The following is a 25,518-nucleotide window of genomic DNA, read 5'->3' on the forward strand; positions in this document are numbered from 1 at the left end:
ATTTTAAATATTGTCATATTCATTTAGAATTAATTATGCAATATGGTATAAGATGTTGGTTGCAACCAGTTGGTTGCTGCCCAGTTTTCCCTTCAACTATAAAATAAGATATTCTTTCTCAAATCATTTATATTTTCTATCTTTTTTTAACATAAGGAAATGGAAAATCACTCCAGTATCTTTGCCAAGAAAACCCCATATGAGGGCATGAATAGTCAGATCTGACTGAAATGACTGAACAACAATGATAGAAAAGACAAACTTGTCAAAAATTTCCCATCTCTCACTGCATTGTAAGTTTCATATTTGCGGCTTAAAATTGAACTTAAACTAGGAGGAATGCATGTCTCTTCTATCCATTTTGCTTTGATTGTCTTTATTAAAACATAAAACTCTGTTTCTTGAATTTTCCCTCTGATAAATTCCTGTCATATATAATGCATTAATAATCAGTAATCAGTTTGAAATTTATTTTTTAAAATATCTATTTTTGTTTGACCTAGCAACAATAATTTGAATTTCCATTGATACTTGAGGTTTGCAGAACATATATGTAAAATATGTATTTATGCATGTAACACTATTTGATCCTCATAAGAATCAGTATAATGTAAGGAAGAGTGAAGATATGAAGTCAAAGGAACTGGAGTCAAATATCTCTCATTTATACAACCTTGGGCTAGTAACTTAATCTCTTTGACATACATTTGTAAAAATAAACCAATAGGAGTAAATGGCCTCTAAGTTATCTTCTGGTTTGAAATCTCTGATCCCATTAATGGGTGAAGTAGATAATATAAGTATTATCCAGATGAGTGGAAGCTTGTCATAGAGGATAGATAGGGAGCTGATCTCTAAACACAGATGACCTGGACTCCAGTCCTATTTAAACTTTTTGCCTATGTGACCCCTGAGCAAACCACAACCTCTATGTGCTGAAATCTATGGCAAATTTGGACAGCATATTAATAAGCAGAGAAATCACGTTGTTAACAAAGGTCTGTTTAGTCAAAGCCATGGTTTTTCCAGTAGCAATGTGTGGCTGTGAGAGCTAAAATATAGGGAAAGTTAAGAGCCATAGAATTAACACTTTTGAACTGTGGTGCTAGAGAATACTTTTGAGAGTCCCTTGGACAAAAGGAGATCAGCATACTTAAACTAAATCTGGCTGTTTACTGGAGGGTCAAATCCAAACGCTGAAACTTAAATATCATGGCCATGTGAGGAGATGAGACTCATTAGACAAGACCCTGATATTGGGAAAGATTGATGGAAAAAAGAAAAGGGACATCAGAGGATGAGATGGATAAATATTATTATGGAAACAATTAAAATGAATTTGAATAGACTTTGAGAGATAGTGGAGGAAAGAAGGGCCTGGAGTGCTATGTTCCATATGGGTCACAAAGACTAAGACAAGACTGGATGACTGAACAACAAAAGTCTATCAGTTATGAAGAAGGTGCCAATTTGCATTCATAGAGAGAACTTCCTTCCATAGACAGTCCTCCTAACCTAGGGAGATCAGAGGTTCTGTTAACTACTCCCAATTCATCTTTTGTATATTGTGTTTACAAATACTTTCATATCATCTCACCCATTAGATTGCTCACTCCTTGAGAATAGGGAAATGTCTTTTACTTTTCTTTGTATTCTTAATAAATGTTTATTGATTGACTGACTATCCTTATCCCCATTTTACATGTGGCTTAGAGAGGCTATGTGACATGCATGATAAGTAAATAATAAATGTCAGAAATTGGACTTAAATCAAAATCTTGCCTGATGTAATATCCACGTGTAACTCCTCCTGTCATAGAACTGCATAGTTAGCTATTACGAGCAGTGAAATATTTTACTATTATTTGTCAATATTAATATTTGTCTGTGGTCTCCTTTTTCTGGCAGAAGTAATTTAATTGATACCTACAAAAATTTTGAAAATGCTAACGTTTTTGTCCTTTAAAAAAAATCAGAGTACCACAAATATGTCTTAGGAAACAAGTCCAGTTCTCGTCTGACTTCTCTAATAATGGGAGTGGAGGGAGAGGAGCAATTGGAATATTACCTTCCAGTTATAATCTGAGACCCTTTAGCTTTAGGCTGGGAGAAAGAAAGGCAAACTGACACTCACCAAAGGGATGCCTGAGCCCAAGGAGGATATCTTAATTAGCCAAATACTGGAAAGAGGAAAATAATCTAAACAAACACCAGGCATGTGGCCCAATAAATCTAATTTTTAGGATACATGCTGTTTCTCCTGATCACAGAACTCCTCATTAGTACATCTGACAAAATCTTTGAAAGTGTATGATTATCATCTCAATGGCTAACCTTTAATTTATTAAACTATTTGGGACTTTACCCCAGTTGAAGGAAAGTATGGAAAAGAGAGCAGGTTGAGACATGTGATTATTATTCTCTCATTTGCATTGTAAATGCAGCCTTGTTTGTGGAACACCCTGCAGACAGCACACTCTCTGCTGATTGACTCTAGCCTGCAAATTCACCAAAAGCATGCAATATAAAAAATAAAGAAAGCTAAAAAAGTAAAAATTAAAAAATGCTCCCTTTAAATGGACCTTGAAAAGCTCTGCAGTTTAATTGACTTTTTCCCCAACTTCCTCAACGTCACAGATACTTGACAAAACAGCAACAAAATTTTCAATCTTTCCTTTCCTTTCTCTACTCTCTCTTTCATGGGAAATTATTGAAAGTGTAACATGGCTTATTATTAAATGTTCAGTTACCTTTCTTTTATATATAGCACTAAAATGATACCATCCATAAAGAGTTTCTTATCTGAATGTATCCTTAGGAATTTGGCTTTATCTAGAGGTGAACCAGCATCTTTGGGGCTAATAGAGAGCAAAATCCAACTTCTAAAGGCCTGAGTTTGTCTTTGCTCATCTCCAAAGAGCTATTCATTATTTTGCACTTGACAAATACATGAGACTCAATGCTGTCAGAATAGTGTTTTCAGTTTGTTTTTGATGTAGAGAATATGAAGGACAATAAATTCAACCTAATTCAGAGTGTTAATAAAGTTCAAAATGAATTGGCTTAAGTGTGACTTGAACCTTCAAACATCCTTAAAACTGTATGCTAGCTTGCTTTTTCTCTCCAACACTTATTCTTATATAGTTTGTGTGTGTGTGTGTGTGTGTGTGTGTGTGTGTGTGTGTGTGTGTGTGTATGTGTGTAACTTCTTGTCCTAGTACAGACTTTTCTTTCTCTTGAAAGAGGAAGGGGGAAAACACCTATTTAAAAAAATAACATTCACTCCCCCTGCCACCATCAAGTTCTACCTGAATCAAAAGTATAGCTATGGGATATTAGAGGAAAGTACGGCATCCAAAAAGTTAAGTTTGGGAATCCCCCCAATAACTGATGGAGAGTTACATGTTGGATATAAGCAGGCTGTGATATATTGTGAAGGGGAATTATGTAGGACAAATAGTTTTGTTAGAAAGATGTATCACTGAACAGGAAGTTAGGCTGGAAATGTGGTAAAAATAAGCTCTATACATACCCAAGTATATTTAGTAATTGAAGGATGCCTTGAACTCTACCCCTGTTTTCTGTGGGAGAATCTGTGGAGCCAAGGTAAGAACATCTGTGTAGCCTAGGTAAGAACTTCTGATCTAGAAAAAAGCTCTCAGCATTAAGTAGAACCTTTGGTACCAAATATGTAGCCATGGATGGGTTGGATCATGGGAGGGAAGTTTTATTTTCTTCTTTTTTATAAAGTTTTATTTATTTTAAACTTAAATACAGAATGAGAAAAGGGAAAAAGACCATTCCCATGTTCACAGCAGAACATAAGAGATGATTAATATAACACAATAAATTTCTCTTTTGAGAAAACCTATATAGTAAATATTACACATTATTTTCAAAGCTACCCTGCTTTTCTTTGCTTCCTTCTAGGTTTTCTTTTGTTCTCTGGGCACACTTTTTACTTTATTTCTCTCCTCCCTCTTCACCCTAAGGAAGGCTATAATTAAGCATAGAGATACTGTAATGACAAATTAAATTTGAAGATCTTTCCCACCCATTAATAGGCCATGTGACATGCTTACATCACCAGAAGCCTAAGTCACATGTGGTGGGAGAAGCTTGCTGAGAGGAAGAAGAAAGTGTGTCACAGGAAATGCAGAGAGAACAGCTAGAACTAACAGAGGGAGCAGATGTGCTGTGCTGTGCTGTGAGTGTGTGTGTTGGCAGAAGGCTGCAGCAGCGGGGTGGAAGTTTATGACATGTAGGGGCTCTCTGTTGTGATATTGTGTATTGAATTCCTTGCTGCTGTGATCCATTGGGCTTATTGGTTTTGGGACCTGGTTCTTTGGTGTCTTAATAAATGGTTTATTTCTTCTACCTTCTATATGGAGACCCTCTTATATTTTGCGATATAGAGTAACATAGGCATTTTGACAATTATCATCTATATTGTGATTTTTGCCTCGCTAATACATTTGGCGATGAGGATGGGATTTGGTTCTCTGGTGTCTGAATAAATGATTTACTTCTTCTACCTTCTATATGGATAGTCTCTCATATTTTGTGATACAGAACTACATAAGCATATTCACAATTATTGTTGATGTCATGTTTATTGCCTTGCTAATACTCATAGAGAAACACACACCCATATACATACACACATACATGTACACATATGTGCACATATGTATACATATGATATATATGCACTCATATAGAGATGTGTAAAACCATACTATGCATATTTCTATTTGTCATATCTTTGTCTGGAGGTGGATAGCATCTTCCTTCTTTGGTCCAAGTCTTTACATGTTTTTTTATCACTACGATCCCATTCTATCTGAGAGATTATCTATCAAAGTCTCTTTCCAGTTTTCTGTATACCTTTTATTCTTGGCTACATTGGTTTTATTTAAGAAAATTTTAATTTAAAATAATTGAAATTATCCATCTTATACTTCAACAAAGCTCTCACCATATAATATAGTTTAAGGTCTGATACTGCTGGATCTCCTTCCTGTATATCTTTGGGTTTTTTTTTTTGCTGATTTCCTTGAAATTCCTAACCTTTTGTTCTTCCAAATGAACTTTGTTATTGTTTTTTTCCTAACTCAGTATGATGGTTTTTTTGATAATTTAATTGCGATATCATTGAATGAATAGATTAGTTAGGTAGAAGGCAAGTTTTACATCAACATAATCATAAATGCATGTAAATCTCCAGAAAATAAGATTATCATCATTAATATTATAATCAGACATGCATAAAATAATAAAGCATTTGAATAGTATCTTAAGTACTTTGTAAATCTTATCTTATTGTAAATCTTATTGTAAATCTTATCCTCATAGAAATCATCGATATAGGTACTGTTGTTATTCCCATTTTAGAGATGAGCAAACTATGAGGTTAAGTGGCTTTCCCAAGGTCACACACGGTGAGTGTCTGTGGTGAGCTTTGGGCTCTGATCTTCCTTACTTCAGATCTGATGCTCCATCCACTATGTCACCCAGATGATTAGCTAGCCCTTGAGGTTGTACCATATATTCTTTAGCTTATTTGACATTCACAAAACTCCTGTTATTTTATTGTTCCTTATTTATTGATGATGAAATTGAAGCTCAGAGAAATTAAGTGTTCCCAATAGTTAAACAGTTAATAATAGATAATAGACATGTGTATGTTTGCATGCATGTGTATCTTTAAGGTTTATGAACCATTTTACATATATCATCTCACTAAACTTTATAATATCCCTATGAAGCAGGAACTATTCTTGTCCTGATTTTAGAAGTCAGAAATCTGAGCCTGAGAGACATTAAGTGACCAACCAAGGTCATCAACCTGTGGTAAGTATAGAAGACTGAATTTAGATTCAACAATTTTACTCCATGTGTTTTATCTAATTACTTTTTTTTTTCTTTCCAGGTGAATATACTTGGTCTTTCACAATTGCTTCTGCCCCATTGGCAATGAATATTTTTTTTCTTCTGGCTATCTAGGTTTCCACATTTTTATATTAAGTAGTTTATAAGAAAAAAAAATCAGACTTTCCTGGATGTCTTTGGAATCCACATTAATTGGACAGTCTTAACTCAATATATTCAATATTAATCTAGAAGAGCAGGAGAGGATCTATTTTAAATCCAAGCCAGAATAGTGAGATAAAATTGGCTTAAAAGAGGGAGAATGACAATGACAGGAGAGACAGATCACTCTACCATGATCAGAGTTTATGTATTTTGGTAATAACAGCCTTGGTAATGAAGGATTTAAAAAAATAAGGCCAACTTTCCCATTCTCTTTCAAAGAAAAGTGCTGTCAGATGCTAAGTAAACCTAAAGAATTATGAGTTACAAGCAAATAGCCAGAAAACAATAAGAATAATGACTAGTATTGTTACCACCTAGAGAAATGTTTTCTCTCTTCAGTTAGATACTTGCATGTTAAAGCTAAAAGCCTGAAGAAGAGTTTGCAAATTTGTGAATTTACTTTTCCCCTTTGACCAGGTCATTAATCATTTGTTAAATTAAATGGACTTTTCTGTCTTTATCAAAATTGTTACCATTTTAAAAGACAGAGTTCATAGGAAGTTATTCATATTGTCCATTAATGACAGGCAGTCATCATCACCATCATCATCATCATCACTAGCTGTTGTATTGTGATTTGATTTAAGGTTTACAAAGTACTTCACAAACATCTCATTTTATCCTCACAAAACCCCGGGGAAGTAGTTGCTATAATTATTCCCATTTTACAGATGAGGAAACTGAGGCAGAAGAGGTAACATTACTTGGTTAGTATCACATAGCTATGGCATGTGTGAGGCAGAATTTGAATTTAGATCTTGAGGTTCCAAGGCTTGCAACTTATCCTTTGCACCCCCAAATGGCCTTGCTGTAGCTTCCTCCTGTCAAAAACTTTAAGCAGTTCATTGAAGTTTGCTATAAGAATGGTGAAAAAGATCCTTATTGATGGATTTATAATATTTATTCTTTTTATACATTATTAGCTACCTTACATCTCAAGGGTTGAGTTTTCAGATCTATAGAAAAGACCAATCCCCCATCCCCATTCCATCCCTGTCCCCATCTTCCAGTGTGAAACTCGGGCAACCAGGAAACAACGGTCAAAAGGATACAATATTATAAAGCACTAATTCCAAAATAAATAAATTCATTTTGCAATGAAATTTGAAGTAAAAAAAATGAAACTAACACAGAAAATATTCTCCAATTGACAATGAAAACAGTACAAAATCACAAATGAGGTCAGCTTTTATTTAGTTTTTGGCAAATTTCAATCTGAGCAGTGTGCCATTGCCACTATTAGTGGAAGTAGGCTCATGATACACAGATAAGTTGTATCTTTATGCTATCTGATGTATTTGGACATGACAGATAAAAACGCAAAAAGTTTAACAGTGAGAGGAAATGAAAAGTTCTATGATCTCAATTCACTTCTCAGCATCATTCATTTTGGGAATCCAATAAAATAAATTGGTTTTTCAAAGGGATTCCAAAATTGGAATAACAGAACACCTATAATCATTTGCAATTTAACAAAGCAAATTTAATTATCTTCCATTTCATATAGTCTCTTTAAAAAAGCCACAAATTCTATGTTTCTAATGGACAAATTTATAACCATTTGAAGAGAAACTCTATGAGAGAAGCTGAAAAAAACAGGCTTTGAATTGATGTATAGTAATCAAAACTAAAAAACAAAAACAAAACCAAACAAAAAACACAGCCAATCCAAAGACAACACCCCTGAGTGCTGCCCAAACTGAATTAAAATTGAAATGGGATGTATTTAAGAAAATAAATAAAATATAATGAAGGATAGATAATTTTAATCTATGGCCTTCAGGGATTCAAATCTATGGGTTAATATCTCATTCTCATTTCAATTTGATGCTACTGGTCTACACCATGCTTTGAGAGTCAATCACAAGGAAGGTGGGTTTGGATGGCTGCATTTGACAAAAATATGATGTGAAGTACTATTGTCCCATATATCTTAAGACCTTTGCCATCAAGTGATTGATAAACTGTAAAATTACAATTTTATATTTCAACTGGATGAAGCAAAAGATGTAGCAAGAGATCCTCATTTGGTTACATATATGCCATACATACTATATGAGGGAACCTTCATTACTTTTCATACATATTTATGTCAAGGCTAATTTAAAAGAAATTTACAATATAATTAAATGGTTATTTTAATTAAAATGATACAATGTGGTAGAATTATATTGAACTTTAAACTGATGGAGCTAGGAGTATGCCAGCATAAGACTAAAGTGTGCAAGATCTAGTTTAAAAATGATGATCGATGAAGGCCTGAATTAAGATTGTAGTTTTGTGAATGGCAAGAAGGGGTCAGAGAGTAGAGATTGTGGAGGTAGAAATAAAAATATTTGGCAGCTGAATGGATTATGGGTTAAGAGTAGGGATAAGAATGAAATTATTACTTTGACACACTGAAGGATTGTTGTGTGTGTTTAAAGGAAGTACAAAAAAGGAAATTAAGAGGTTTGGAAGAAGAAAACTTTAAAAAATTATTTATTTATTTGTTTACGGAATTTGTTGACAATGTGGAGATAAGAGTATAGCACACTTCTGGGTTATGAAGAACCACACTGATTTCTTCATGCCATAGAACTGAGATAAAATGATAACTTTTTGTTTTATTTTATGATTATAATAAATACCAGAAGGGGAACTTTTATGACAGGTATGGCTAAAATCTATACTTTTGGAGAGGTTGAGACTAATGGACCTCTTGACCAAAAATGTTCTGAGCTGTAATAGGGCTGAAGCCAATTGGCTATTACAGTACCAATGGAGTAAACACCTGGGAGACAGAGAGAGTGATCAGGATGCCTAAGAATAATAATAATTTTAAAAAGAGTAGATGAAAATCATTGTGCTGCTCATCAGAGGAATCAGGCCAAAGACTGCCTGCTGAAAGTATAGCCTAGGTACTTTGATAGGAAGATTTAAATGCCAAAATAAAAATAGATAGATAGATAAGAATTTCTTCTAAAACTTGCAGACTTTTTAAAATGGTACTTTAAATAAATTAATTCAAAATCTTCAGACTCTGATACAGAAAGAACATGTGCTTTTATGAAAAAAGAGAACTATGGATAATAAATTTGCAAAATAACATTTTATGCTTCACAATTTAAAAAGACTGCCTTGTAAATGAAATAGAAGAAAACAAAAACATGCATATTAATCACTTCATTAGCTTTGAGAATTCCACAACCAATTCTCTTATTATTTTAAAGATCTATATATTTTGAGATATGAGTGGATAAGAAACCCATTTGCCACAGATCTATAAGATACTTTGATCTTACTCCATTTGAAAAAGACTGGTTAATAGACTTGTGAAAATTAATTGAAACAAGTTTTTGAACATGAAATTATTATATTTTGGCTACAAGTGAACAAAAAAGCTCTCTTATTTATCACACAAATTGATTGAGATTTTACTACCTTCTTGTTTTTCTGAAATTGTTTTTTTTTTGCTATAGTTGTCATAAAGACAAAATATCAATATCATTTAAACTTATAAAAAAGAACTGTGAAAGTAGCAGTGTCAATGACACTGTTTTGAGAAATGTTGCACCAAAAGTCACTCCACCATCAAAATCATATCATCATAATATTTTAAAATTATAAATATGAAAATTAGATAATTTTATCAATCAAAATGATTTGTGACTAATACATGATTGTTATTAAATGCTCTAGGATTTTTCCTTGCTTATGAAAGCTGTAATAACTTCTTTATTTTATTTAAATAAGAAGAAACCAATAAACTTATTTACACATATGATTTCATGAAAAGTTGAGTGGTGAGCAATGTTTTTATTTTCTGTAAAGAAAAGGAAAGCGTAACAATATAACATTTGGAAACCAGTGTTCTAGGATTTGAAAATGACATAACCCAAGTGGTTTATATCTTCTTGTTTAATAGAGAAAAAATGAATAAAATAGAAGATTATTAGCCCTTGGGGTGGTTTGGAAAACCTGGGACCATAATGCCCCTATGGTAGTTAATTACCATTGAGCCTCAATTCTTCAAATACCTATCAGAGTTAAGCCATGCCCTGAGTGTAAAAACATTTTTCTACTTCCTGTTTCCCTATGAGGTATCTTAGGAAAGACTGAACCAAGAAAGTTGTCAAGACACTATTGCCAGCTTTTTTCCACTCTACTGTCCTCGGGATATAAAATCTGTCTTCTTAGTGAAGATGTGTACTTCTCTAGAAGTGGAATAGTGTCTTTCTTACCCCCAAACGCATTTGATGTCAGAGATACATAAAGCACATCAGAGTGAGCAATATTGATATATAGGGTCAACTCAATAAGATGTGGCTGCCTTATCTTTCCGGTTTTCTTACACTTTCTGCTACTTAATCTTCAATCTAGTATACACTGGCCTACTTTTAGATCCACAAATAAGACCCTTCTCTAGGTTCCAAGAATTTTTTTCTGGCTGTGTTCCATGTCTGGAAGGTTCTTCCTTCTCTCCTCCAACTACTGACCTCTCCAGATTCTTTTAAGTACCAACTAAAATTCTGTCCTTTACAGGAAGCCTTTCCTAACTCCTCTTAATTCTAGAGCCTTCCTACTTTTAATTATTTCCTATTTATTCTCTACATAGCTTGCTTTGTATACATTTGTTTTCATGCTTTCTCTCTTATTAGGTTGTAAGCTCCTAAAAGGCAGGGACTGTCTTTTGCATGTGTGTGTGTGTGTGTGTGCGCGCGCACGTGCGTGCATGTGTGTGTGTATCCTCAGTGCTTAGCACAGTGTTTAGCACATAGTAGGTGCTAAATAAATTTTATTTATTAATTTTTTTTCTGGCTAACTTAATGATTCTGTTACTTTTTTAAAGCTCATTTGGGTATGGTTTGTTTGAATATGAGGGGGAAAATACTGCAAAGGAAAAATGATGTTTTCATTGCTTCTCCTTAAGGTTTCTAACTTGATTGAGATTGACTAGTGGAAATTAGTCTAAATTGCTTTCAGGTTTACAAAAAATATAATAAAATCCCAATGTTTTCAAAGAATTGCCATCAAATGATTTCAAGCCATCCCCTGACATAATTGGCTGTGGGATTACCAGTGTTGTCTCCATTATTATATTGTTTCCTAGAGCAAGACCCTTGAACAAATGGGAATTAATTACCTTTGGCTCTATAACATTACTGAAGCTGGAATCAAAAAACTAGTCATTATATTAAAAAATAGGGTTGCCATCCTTCAACTGATGGACAGACATTGACTATAGTGGCAACAGTTCCAAACAGTTAAATCACTGAAGAAACTCTAAAGAATTTGAGCAAATGTTAAGATAAAAAAAAAAAAAACTGAGGAGAGAAGAGAAGCCAATTATTTAATTAATCAAATATTTATCAAGTAACAATTATGTGTCAATCATTTAGGGTAAAAAAGACAAAAATGAACAGTTTCTACCCTCAGGGAACCTTTATTCTGTCATGAAAGCCAGTTTAGCTAGACTATAATACACATGAAGGGAAATATTGTGTAACAAGGTTGGGACTGAGTTTTGAAGAGCTTTAAAAGTCAAACAGAAAGATATTGATCTTAAAGGCCACTGGAATTTGTGTAGGGGAGTGACAGGATGAGAAAAGTCACATTAGAAAAGTGTGATTATAAATATCACTTTCACAGCTGCATGATGTCTTGGAGTAAGGCAAGCCTTAAGCTGAGGAAACCAATTCGTAGTATTTTGCAGTTGTTCAGATAAGAAACTTCAAGGGCCTGAAGCATTGGGTCAACCTTGTGAGTGGAGAAAAAAGGACAATAGATGTGGGGATAGAAGTGACAAGATTTCACATCTGATTGAATATGTTGGGTAAGAAAGGGTCAAGAGTCAAACATAAGAAGACAGGCTAGGAGTTTGACTGACTGGAAGGATGGTAGTGACCACAATAGAAATAAGGAGGCTTAGAAGAAGGATGAATTGTGGGAAAGAAAAGGAGTTCTATTCTGAATTTGGTGATTTTGAGTTGCTTATGAGGCATTCCATCTGGAATAGTGAATAGACAATTAGAGCTACATGACAACTATTCAAAAGAGACATTAGGGGTCTGTGGCACACTCTGCTTTTTAACTGACACTCCCCAGTGCCAAGATTGCTTTCTTTCCACTTCCTGCTGACTTCCTTCAAGACTAGGCTCAAATCCCCCCTTCTGAAAGATATCTTTCTGGGTCCTCCTTACTGCCAGTGCCTTATGTCTATGATTATCTCATATTTGGGGTCATTTATTGTCATCCTGATATATGTCTTGCTACTGGACTCAGATGAGTCTGGAGAAGAGAGTGAGGCTGATGACTTTGCACAGCTCTGCTTCACTTAAGTCCAACTCACTTGTACATCAAGAAATCACCCTCCTTCTGTCATTGGTCCACTTTGAGAATAAAGGACATGAGTGGTAATAGTAGCTGACTCACTGGGGAAACAACTGGACAGTTCCACTTGGTCATTGTGGCAATGCTCCTTCCTTCCTTCCTTCCTTCCTTCCTTCCTTCATTCATTCCTTCCTATCTTCTTTCTTTTCTCTCTACCTCCCTTCCTCTCTCCCTCAGAGGCCTGGTGAATACCAGAGCTCTGTTTAAGACATATCAATTTGACAGTTAACGGAACATGGTTTAGGAAAGAAAGAGACCAAGAATCATTGAGACAATTTAGGAGGCTATTACAGAGTTCAATACTATCTTCTTTATGGTACCAATTGCCTACTGTTTTAAGATAAACCAATATCAAACCAAACAAAAAGCTGCCATTTTGATAAATAAAAATGTTCTGAGTGTCCTTTCACTTATGTCTTCCATACAGGGTTGCTATGCTTTGATAGATAGATGGATAGATAAATATAGATAGATAGATGGATGGATAGATAGATATAGATACATACACATACATACATACATATGCATCATCAAGACCCATATATTCTTGGGAAAGAGAATGCAATTTTGAAGATAAAAATAAGGTGAAGGTAGTTCATCAAGGTTCTCTGTGTGTATGTGTGTGTGTATGTGTATCTGTCTCTTTCTCTCTCTCTCTCTCTCTCTCTCCAGCTCCGTCTTTCTATCTCTTTATGTCCTTATTTGTCTCTGCCTCCTTGAAAGCACAAGTTGTTTTATTTTTGGCTTTGTATCTCCAGAACGTAGCCCAGTGCCTATCATGTCACATTAATAAATGCTTGTTGGATTGAATCAAACCCTCTGATTACCTGTGAGTAAATGCTTTTTTATTATTTACTTTCTACTTGTTGTCATGGATGTTGAGTTGTTTTCGTCATGTCCAACTCTCTGTGACCTCATTTGGGGTTTTCTTGGCAAAGATATGGGATTGGTTTGGCATTTCCTTCTCTAGCTCATTTTTCAGAAGAGGAAACTGAGGCAAACAGGGTTAAGTGACTTGCCCAGGATCACACAGCTAGTAAGGCTGGTAGATGTCTGAGGCCAGATTTGAACCCAGTAACATGAGTCTTCCTGACTCCAGGCCCAGTGAAAGAACCACTGGGGCACCTATATGCACATTATAGCCAAAACAATTATTGTTTTCTATTAAGTTTTCATGTCTTTTGAGCTTCCAGCACAGTCTATCTAACTCAAGATTATTTTGTTATCTTCTTTCCCTTCTCTTATGATGTTTTATTAATTGTTGCAGCTGTTGTTTCTAAATATTTTAGTTAATATTTAAATGCATCAGTGCTTCTAGATTGAAAAAGCTAAGGGTGTAATTAAAGCAGTCAGAACAATAAAGGAATACTTATTAGAATAACTAGATAGAGCAGATTTTTTTTTTGTAAATAGTATTTTGTTTTTTTTTTCCAATTACATGCAAAGGTAGTTTTCAAACTTTATTTTATAAAAGATTTTGAGTTTCATTTTTCCCTCTCTATCTCCCTCCTATCCCCTCACTCAAGAAGGAAAACAATCTGATACAGGTTACACGTATGCAATCATGTAATTATATTTCCACATTGGTCATATTGTGAAAGAAGAAACAGAACAAAAGGGAAGAACCACAAAAAAGTGCAAATGGTTGGCATTGATCTGCAGACAAATTACATAGTTTTTTCCTCTAGATGTCGATAGCACTTTCATGACGAGTCTTTTGAAGTTGTCTTAGATCATTATATTGCCAAGAAGAGCTAATTTTATCTATGATGATCATCACACAATGTTGCTGTTACCTTCTGATCACTTCACTCAGCATCAGTTAATTTAAGTCTTCCAAGTTTTTTTTTTTCCTGAAATCTGCCTGTTCATTTTTTTTATTGCACAATAGTATTCCATTACACTCATATACCACATTTTATTAAGCCATTCCCCAATTGGGGAATGATGGGCATCCCCTTAATTTCCAATTCTTTGCCATCACAAAAAAGAGCTGATATAAACATTTTTGTGCACGTGTGTGTTTTTCCTTTTTTAATGATTTATTCATGATACAGACCAAGTAGTGATATTGCTGAACCAAAGGGTATGCACAGTTTGATTGCCCATTGGGCATATCTCCAAACTGTTCTCTACAATGGTTGGATCAGTTCACAACTCCACCAACAATTCATTACATCATCTCCAACATTTAGCATTTTCCTGTTTTGTCATATTAGCCAATCTGATATTTGTGAGGTGTTACCTCAGCATTGTTTTAATTTGCATTTCTCTAACCAATATATATTTACAGTATTTTTATGTGACTATAGATAGCTTAAATTTCTTCATCTGAAAGCTGCCTGTTCATATTCTTTGACTTATTTATCAATTAGGGAATTCCTATAAATTTGACTCAATTATCTATATATTTGAGAAATAAGGCCTTTATCAGAAACACGGGTTGTAAAAATCACTTTCCACCTTTCTGTTTCCCTTCTAATCTTTTATGCATTGGATTTGTTTGTGAAAAAAATCCACTTTAATATAACCAAAATCCATTTTGCTTTTCATAATGTTCTCTATCTCTTGCTTGGTAATAAATTCTTTCCTTTTCCATAGATCTGACAGGTAAACTATTCCTTGCTCTCCTAATTTGCTTATGGTATCATCCTTTATATATAAATCATGTACCTATTAAGACCTTCTCTTGGCATATGGTGTTAGGTCTATGCCTATTTTCTGTCTTACTATTTTCTGATTTTCCCAGCATTTTGTGTCAAATAATAAGTTTTTATCCCAGAAATTAGAATCTGGATTGCTCAAATAGTTGATTACTATAATTATTTACTACTGTTTCTTGTGTACCTAATTTATTCCACTAATCCACCACTACTTTTTAGCCAGTACCAAATAGTTTTGATGATTTCTGCTTTATGATATACTTTTAGATCTAGGCCACAGCCAGGCCATCATCCTTTGTATTTTTTTTCATTAATTACCTTGATATTCTGGACTTTTCATTCTTCCAGATGAATCTTTTTTTTTTTTATTTTCTCTAGCTCTATAAAATATTTTTGGTAGCTGGATTGGTATGGTAGTGAAGTAAATAAATTTAGGTGAAATTGTCTTTTTTTGTTACATTAGCTCAGCCTATCCATGAGCAAATGATTTTTTTTCCTAATTGTTTAGATCTGACTTTATTTGTGTGAAAAGCATTTTGTAATCATGTTCATTTAGTTCCTTACTTTGTCTTGGCACATAGATTCCCAAATATTTTATATTGTTTATGGTTTTTTTTAAATGGAAATTTTCTTTTTGTCTCTTCTTGCTGAGGTTTTTGATTATATATAAAAATGCTGATGATTTATGTAGGTTTATTTTACATCCTGCAACTTTTCTAAAATTGTTAATTATCTGAAGGAGTTTTTAAGTTGATTCTCTAGGATTTTTAAGTATACCATCCTATCATCCGCAAAGAGTGATAGGTTTCATTCTTCATCGCCTAGTTTAATTTCTTCCTTTCCTTTTTTAATCTCTTATTGCTGAAGCTAACATTTCTTTTTTTTTTTAAATAAATTTCTTTATTTATTTTTAGTTTACCACACACGGTTCTACATAGTTTTGAGTTCCAGTTTTTCTCCCCTCCCTCCCCCCTCCCTCCCCAAGACGGCATGAAGTCCCATATAACTGTCATGTATAACTTCGCATTGAATTAATTTATGCTCTAGTCAGGTCGTGGAGAAGAATTTTGACCAATGGAATGAATCATGAGAAGGAAGAAACAGAACCAAAAAAAAAAAACCCAAAAACAAAAACAAAAGAGAAGCAGAAAAGGCGAGCATGTAGTGTGCCTCAGTCTGTATTCAAACTGCGCAGTTCTTTCTCTGAATGAAGATAGCATTCTCCATCGTGAGTCCCCTGGAGTTGTCCTTGCCCTTTAGGTTGCTGAGAAAAGCGCAGTATGTCAGGTTTGGTCCTCACGGAATCCACATATCTGTGGCTGTGCACAACGTTCTCCTGGCTCTGCTCCGCTCACTCAGCATTAAGTCGTGTAGGTTTTTCCAGGTTGTTATGTAGTCTGCATCATCCCCATTTCTTATGGCACAATAATATTCCATCACCTTCATATACCACAGCTTGTTCAGTCATTCCCCTGAAGCTAACATTTCTAATACACTATTGAATAATAGTGGTAATACTGGCCATACTTTTTTCACCCCTGGTCTTAATGGAGAAGGCTTGTAGCTTATTCTCATTACAAATAATACTTGTTGATGGTTTTAGATAGATACTACTTATCATTTTAATGAAAGATCCATTTACTCCTGTTCTCTTTAGTGTTTTTTTAAGAGGAATGAGTGCTGCATTTTGTCAAAAGCCCTTTCTGTATCTATTGAGATAATCATATGGTCTCTGTGGGTTTTCCAATGGATATGGTTGATTATGCTAATAGTTTCCCTAACATTGAACCAGCCCTGCATTCGTGGCATAAATCTCACCTGTTCATAGTGTATTATCCTCATGACAAATTGCTGTAATCTCATTACTAATATTTTATTTAAAATTGTTGGAACAATATTCTCTAGAGAAATTGGTCTATAGTTTCTCTCTTTTGCCTCTTCCCGGTTTAGGTATCAGCAGCATATTTGTGTCATAAAAGAAATTTCATAGAACTCCTTCTTTACCTATTTTTTTCCAAATATTTTACATGGAACTGGAATTAATTATTCTTTAAATATTTGGTATAATCACTAGTAAATCCATCAGGCCCTGGAAATTTTTTCTTAAAACGTTCATTGATGGCTTGTTTATTTTCTTTTTCTAAATAGGGCTATTTAAATATTTCATTTCCCCCTTTGTTATTCTGGGCAATTTATATTTTTGTAAATATTCATCTATTTCATTTATATTGTCAGATTTATTTTCATACGGTTGGGGAAAATACATTCTATTCATTACTTTACCTCTTCATTTGTGATGAATTCACCCTTCTCATTTTTGATATTGGTCATTTGGTTCTCTTGTTTCTTTTTTTTGTTACAAATTTTCTCCCCATTTCTGCCCTCCCCCTCCTACTCCCAGATGGTATATATTCTGATTGCTCCTTTCCCCAGTCTGCCCTCCCTCCTGTCATCCCACTTCCAACCTTATCCCTTTTCACCTTACTTTCTTGTAGGGCAAGATAGATTTTTATACACCATTGCCTGTTCATCTTAGTTCCTAGTTGCATGTAAAAACAACTTTTTTTGAGCATTCATTTTTAGAATTTTGAGTTCCAAATTCTCTCCTCTCTTTCTTTTCAACCCACCCTCCTTGAGAAGGCCAGCAATTCAACATAGCCCACACATTTGTCATTATGCAAAACACTTCCATAGTACTCATGTTGTTAAAGACTAACTATATTTCCCTGCATCCTATCCTGTCTGCCTTTATTCAGTTTTCTTCCTTGACACTGTCCCTTTTCAAAAGTGATTGCTTTTGATTACCTGCTTCCCCTATCTGCCCTCCCTTCCCACCTACTTTACTGTAGGGTAAGATACCCAATCGAGTGTGTATGTTATTCCCTCCTTAAGCCAAATCTGATGACAGCAAGATTCGGTCATTCCCTTTCACCTGCCCCCTCTTCCCTTCCAATAGAACTGCTTTTCTTTGCCATGTTTATATGAGATAATTTACCCCATTCTATCACTCCCTTTCTCCTTCTCCCAATATATTCCTCTCTCACCCCTTAATTTTATTATTTTTATAGATATCAAACCTTCATATTCAACTCACCCTGTGCACTCTGCCTTTATATATGTATAATCCCTTCAACTACCCTAACACTGAGAAATGTCTCATGAGTTACAAATATCATCTTTCCATGTAGGAATGTAAACAACATGGTTCAACTTCAGTTAAGTCCCTTGCGATTTCTCTTTCTTGTTTACCTTTTCATGCTTCTCTTGATTCTTGTGTTTGAAAGTCAAATTTTCTATTCAGCTCTGGTCTTTTCATTGAAAAATCTTGAAAGTCTTCTATTTTATTGAAAATCCCTATTTTCCTTTGGAGTATTACACTCAGTTTTGCTGGGTAGGTGATTCTTGGTTTTAATTCTACCTCCTTTGACCTCCAGAATATCATATTCCAAGCCGTTCATTCCCTTAATGTAGAAGCTGCTAGATCTTCTGTTATCTTGATTGTGTTTCCACAACACTTATATTTCTTCTTTCTGGCTTCTTGCAATATTTTCTCCTTGAACTGGGAACGCTGGAATTTGGCTACAATATTTCTAGGAGTTTTCTTTTGGGGATCTTTTTCAAGAAGCTGTCAGTGGATTCTTTCAATTTCTGTTTTACCCTCTGGTTTTAGAATATTAGGGCAGTTTTCCTTGATAATTTCTTAAAAGATGATGTCTAGGATCTTTTTTTGATCATGGCTTTTAGGTAGTCCAATAATTTTTAAATTATCTCTCCTCGATTTTTCTACTACTTTCTTGATTTCTCAAGCTTTCACTTGCTCCAATCTAATTTTTAAGGTAATATTTTCTTCAGTGGTCTTTTGGACCTCCTTTGCCATTTGGCTAATCTTGCCTTTCAAGGCATTCTTCTCTTCATTGGCTTTTTGGAGCTCTTTCACCATTTGGGTTAGTATATTTTTAAGGTTTTACTTTCTTCAGTATTTTTGGTGTCTCCTTTAGCAAGTCTTTGACTTGGTTTTCATGATTTTCTCACATCATTCTCATTTCTCTTCCCAATTTTTCCTCTACTTCTCTTACTTGATTTTCCAAATCCTTTTTGAGTTCTTCCATGGCCTGAGAACAATTCATTTTTTTTTCTTGGAGGCTTTTGATGTAGGTTCTTTGACTCTGTTGAGTTCTTCTGGCTGTATTTTTTGATCTTCTTTGTCACCAAAAAATATTCTATAGTCTGAGTCCTTTTATGCTGCCTTCTCATGTTCCCAGTCAACTACTTGACCCTTAAGCTTTTTGTCAGAGTATGACTGCCTTTAACTTGTAGAGTGCTTTAGGGGCCTTGTGCTACTCTTTTCAGAGCTACTTCTACTCCACTATCACTGCAAGCACTGCCACAGCAGCACTCCTTCTCCCCCAAGAACCACCAACCAGGATTATGACCCAGATCCAAGCAGGACAAAGCAAGAGAAGCCTGCCTCTGGGCCAGCAAAGTCCTCCCTGCACTCCTGTTCTGATCTGCCACTTGATTCCTCCCACCTGGTGGGCTTGGGGCTCTGAAATCAGCCACCATTGGAGCTCTGCAAGTAGCCACAGGAGCTCCTGGCTGCTGCTGTTGTACCACCTTGGCCACCCTCAGGGCTAGGGCCTGACCACACACTTTTCTCACTGATATCCAGCAGTTTTTCCACTGACCTGCTCAGTTGTCTTTAGTGTTCATGGGTTGAGAAGTCTGGTAACTGGTATAGCTCAGTGATTCAGGGCCCTAAGGCCTGCTTTGCCCCACTCCTGGTCTGGTTGGTCCTGGCACAGCCCACACTGGGCCGTGCTCTGTTCTGAACATGTTGCAATAGACCCCTTCAAGCAACCATCCAAGCTGTCTTGGGCTGGAGACTTGTTTCCCTCTGTTATTTTGTTGGTTCTGTAGCTCTAGAATTTGTTCAGAGCCATGGTGTTTGGAGGGGTTTGGGGGAGAGCTTAAGTGAGCACCTGTTTTCCAGCTGCCATCTTCCTTGTTTCTTTTTTTTTAATTAAATAAACCAAAGGTTTGTATATTTTATTTTTTTAAAATAAAACCAACTCTTAGTTTTATTTATTAGTTTAATAGTTTTCTTTCTTTCAATTCTCTTAATCTCCCCTTTGATTTTTAAAATTTCTAACTTGGTATGCAATTGGAGATTTTTAATGTGTTCTTTTTCTAGCTTTTTAAAGCATAGGACCAATTCATTGATCTGCTTTTTCCTTATTTTATTCATGTAAGCATTTAGAGATGTAAAATTTCCTCTGAGAGCTGCTTTAGCTGCATCCCATACATTTTGGTGTGTTGTCTCATTATTTTCATTTTCTTCAATGAAATTATTGTTGTTTCTATGATTTGTTTTTTGACCCACTCATTCTTTGTGGTTTGATTATTTAGTTCCCAATTAATTTTAATCGATCTTTATATGGCCCTTTATTACGTATAATTTTTGTTGCATCATGATCTGAAAAGGATAAATGTAATATTTCTACCTTTCTGCATTGGATTATGAGGTTTTTATGCCCTAGTATATGGTCAGTTTTTGTGTAGCTGTCATGTACTGCTGAGAAAAAAGGTACACTCCTTTCTATCCCTACTCAATTTTCTCCAGAGGTCTATAATATCTAACTTTTGTAAAATTCTATTCTCCTTAACTTTTTTTTTGTTTAATTTGTACTTAGATTTATCTAGTTCTGAGAGGGGAAGGCTGAGGTCCCCCACTAGTTCAATTTTATTTGCTATTACTTCCCGTAACTTACAACTTCTCTTAAGAATTTTAGTGCTATATCACCTGATGCGTATATTTTAGTATTTATATGACTTCATTGTCTATGGTAGCTCTTACCATGATGTAGTTTCCTCCCTTATCTCTTTTAATTAAATCTATTTTTGTGTTTGCTTATTCTGAGATCAGCATTGCTACCCTACTTTTTTTTTTACTTCAGCTGAAGCATAATAGATTTTGCTCCATTCTTTTACCTTTACTCTGTGTTTACAATGTGTTTCTTGTAAACAACATATTGTAAGATTCTGGTATTTAATCCACTCTGCCATTCACTTTCATTTTATGGGAGAGTCCATCACATTCAAATTTGCAGTAATGATATCTAATGTATTTCACTCCATCCAATTTCCCCCCCACCCATTTATACTTTCTCCTTTCTCCCTGTCCCACCTTGCTAGTATTTTGCTTATGGCCACTGGCTCCTCCAACCTGCTGTCCTTTCTATCATCCTCCCTGTTCTTCGCCTTTCCTCTCCTACCTCTTTATGGTGTAAGATAGATTTCTCTACCCAACTGAGTGTGTATGTTATTTCCTGTGAGCCAAATCTGATGAGAGTAAGGGTCAAATAATTCTCACCCTTTCCCTTCTGTCCCTCTAGTGCAATATGCCATTCATGCCTTGGCACATAATATTTTAACCCATTCTCCCTCCTTTGTTCCTCTTCCCTAAGTACAATCCTTTTTGCACCACTGAATTATTTTTATCACATGAAAGTCAACTTATACCCACATCCCCTAAGTATATTCCTTCTAATTGCCCTAGTAAAGATACTGTTCTTAAGAGGAAACTAAGTGGTGCAGTGAGTAGAGCACCAGCCCTGGAGTTAGGAGGAACTGAGTTCAAATTCGGCCTCAGACACTTGACATATTTATTATCTGTGCAACCTTGGGCAAGTCATTTAACCACAATTGTCCTGCCTTCCCCCCTTCCAAAAAGAAGAGTTACAAGTATCATCTTGCCATGTAGGGATGCAAGTAGTTTAATCTTACTGAATACCGTGTTTTTCCTTCCCTTTCCTGTCTAACTTTTTATGTTCTTTTGAATCTCATATGTGAAGATCATATTTCTGCTTAGTTCTGGTCTTTTCATCAGGAAATTTTGAAAGTCTCCTATTTCATGGAATATTCATCTTTTCCCCTGAAAGATTATGATCAACTTTGCTGAGTAGTTGATTCTTGGTCGTAATCCAAGGTCCTTTGCTTTCCGAAATATCATATTCCAGGCTTTCTGATATGTTAATGCAGAAGCTGCTAAGTCTTGTGCAATACTTACTGTGGCTCACAATATTTGAATTATTTCTTTCTGTTTTTTTGCAGTATTTTCTCCTTGACCTGATTTTTCTGGAATTTGGCTAAAATATTCTTTGGAGTTTTCATTTTGGGATATCTTTCAGGAGATGATCAGTGAATTCATTCATTGACTATTTTACCATCTGGTTCTATGTTCATTGATGTTTTCCTTGATAGTTTCTTGAAGGATACTGTTGAGGCTCTTTTTCTTTGACCATGGCTTTTGGGGGCATGATCTTTTGGGGCATTTCTCTTAAATCTATTTCCCAAGTCATTTGTTTTGTTTTTTTCCAGTGAGGTATTTTACATTTCCTTTATGTTTTTTTTTTCATTCTTTTAATTTTATTGTACTGGTTCTTAAAGTCTCATAGAGTCATTAGCTTCCACTTGTCCAGTTCTAATTTTTGAGGAATTATTTTCTTCAGTGAGCTTTTGTACTTTTTCATTTGACCAATTCTACTTTTAAAGGATTTGTTTTCATCAGTCAATTTCTGTACTTTCTTTTCCAAGCTGTTGACTCTCTCTTGCATTCCTCTCATTTCTTTTCCCAATTTTTCTTCTGCATCTCTTTCTTGTTTTTTGAAATCCTTTTTGAGGCATTTCAAAAGAACTTTTTGGCCTTGAGACCAATTTCTATTCCCCTTTGAGGTTTCACATGTAGGCATTTCGCCATTGTTGTACTCTCCTGAATTTGTGTTTGGATCTACATTGTCCTTATCTTAGCTTTCTATGGTCAGAGTTCTTTTTTTGTCTTTAGTTCATTTTTTAAAAGTTCAGCTCTGCTCTTGAGTTATAGAGGGCACTGTTCCAAGCTTTTTTGCGGTGGGGCCCAGGATCTGGTTACTGGCTTTCTGCACTGAGGTCTTTGGTTCTGGCAGCTTGCCCACTATGCTAAGGTGGTCTAACTTAATCATGCCTGGTGTTCACTGGGTTCTGAGGCTGGCAGTTTTCCTGCTGCACTGGGGCTGAATGCTTCACAGTTTGCTGCTGTTCAGTTGGCCTGCTGAGCCAAAGCTGCCCAAGCCTTGGTTGCTCATCTGTGCTGTGGATAAGAGCCCTCTGCTGGCTAGCCTGCACACTGCTTGTGCTTAGCTGCTCTCCCCTTTTAACCAAGTGAGACAGACTCTTCCTGAAGTCGTTCTAAGTTATATTGGGGTAGAAAATTGTTTCACTACATCTTTTGGTGGATTGTGTCACTCTAGAATTATATTAGAGGCTTGATTCAACATTGTTTCAGAGGGAAACTGGGGAGAGCTCAGGCAACTTCCTGGCTCCTCTATACCACCTTGGCTTTGCCCTCTTAAAGTAGATTTCTTCAGGAGGTTTCTGTGTCCTTGCATAGTCGCTTTTCCCCTCTATTAGTAAGCCACGTCAATCAAAGAATGAAAATGCAAAATACATAGCAAAGTCCAAAACAAAGACCCTGAATTGCTCCCTAGAAGATTATTAAGAAATTAGGAAATTTAAATTATTTCTCAATATTGTACTCTATCTGCTTCCTGTATTAAAATGTGAGTGGTAGCTTGGTAGAAATATAAGCCATCGGGGGTGGAGCCAAGATGGTAGCTGGAAAGCAGGGACTTGCATGAGCTCCCTACCAAGTCCCTCCAAAAACCTATGAAAAAGGGCTCTGAACAAATTCTAGAACTGCGGAACCCACAAAATAGCAGAGGGAAGCAGGGCTCCAGCCCAGGGCCGCCTGGATGCTCGCTGGGTGAGGTCTATCATGCATGGAGCTGGGAGTGGAGGGGAGCAGAGGGGAGCAGAGCTCAGCATGGGCGGTGGCAGGATCAACCAGACCAGAAGCCAGGCAGAACAGGCCCTAGCACCCTGAATCAGTGAGCTATGGCAGTTACCAGAACAAAGAAGACCAAAACGTACAGCCAGAAGAAGTCAACAAAGTCAAAGAGCCTACATCAAAAGCCTCCAAGAAAAACACGAACTGGTCTCAGGCCATGGAAGAGCTCAAAAAAGATTTGGAAAAGCAAGTTAGAAAAGTAGAGGAAAAATTGGGAAGGGAAATGAGAGTGATGTGAGAAAACCATGAAAAACAAGTCAATAACTTGCTAAAGGAGACCCAAAAAAATATTGAAAAAAATACTGAAGAAAACACCTTAAAAAATAGACTAACTCAGATGGCCGCATGAAGGCAGCGTCTTACTGGAGCTCTCTCACAAGGTCTGTCAGATTCCTATAAAAAAGTGAATTTGAGCAGATTTGAGAGAGTCAGAAACCCTGAGCAGTCTGCGTGGGGCAAATTTCCGAGCCAGGAGAGTCTGAAAGGGCGGAGGCACGAACCTGTAGGCTTGGAGAGGGCTCCGTGCAGAGCTGCTCCAGACCAAGGTGAAAGCGGCTGGCCGGGAAATCCACGTGGGAGACGGGCTGTGAGAAAGTTGGGCGCCCATAACCAGCGGAGATCCCCAGGCCTCCCAACACAGGATGGCAGTCTGTGGAAGCGACAAGAGGCAGCGCAACGCCACCCATGAAACACCGTCTCCAGAAGTTTGCAGCCCAAACGTATTAAACACGGCTTCTGGAACTTCCGGGAGTTCTTCATATCCACGTAAACAGCTCTAATCCCTCCCCTCCCCACCCAGAGAATCCCTCGGGGGAAAAGAATAAAAGAACACTGGAACTGAGCAGAAAGCAGTGGGGCTTAAGTGGTCAAATAGCAGAAGTTCATTAGTCCCATAGGGGCAGAGTCGGCAGGGGTCAACGCCAGGAGCTCAGATGTAACCTTGCTCCCCCAGGGGAAGTGCCAGACATCAGCTCAAACAAAAAAACAGCTGAGACCATTGCTGAAAAGCAAGTGCTGAAGAGCACCCACAGGGAGTGAGACGCCAGGGAGCCAGACCCCTCCCCCACACCTCAGGAAACTGAAGGTTATAATTCTAGACTCACAACCCCCAGAATAAGAAAGCTGGGACAGAAAGCCCTGAGGCCCACAGATAGAAATTCATTGTGAAGCCAGCAAAAGGCAAACCAAAATGAAGAAGAACACAAAAAAAAAACCGAGGACAATAGATTCTTTTTATGGAGACAGGGAGGATCAAAATACAAATATCCAAGAGGAAAGTAATGATATTGTAGATACATCAGATACCTCAAAAGCTAATATGAACTGGTCTCCAGCCCAAAAAGCCCTGCTGGAAGAGCTAAAGGAGGATTTTAAAAACCAAATTAGGGAGCTAAAAGAAAATATGGAAAAAATGGAAAAAAAATTCACTGATGAAATCAAGTCCCTAAAGAATAAGACTGGCGAAAAGGATACGGAGATTCAGAATCTAGAGAGAGAAAAGGACAG

The sequence above is a fragment of the Trichosurus vulpecula genome, chromosome 6, assembly GCF_011100635.1.
Source record: "Trichosurus vulpecula isolate mTriVul1 chromosome 6, mTriVul1.pri, whole genome shotgun sequence".
NCBI classification, from domain to species: Eukaryota; Metazoa; Chordata; class Mammalia; order Diprotodontia; family Phalangeridae; genus Trichosurus; species Trichosurus vulpecula.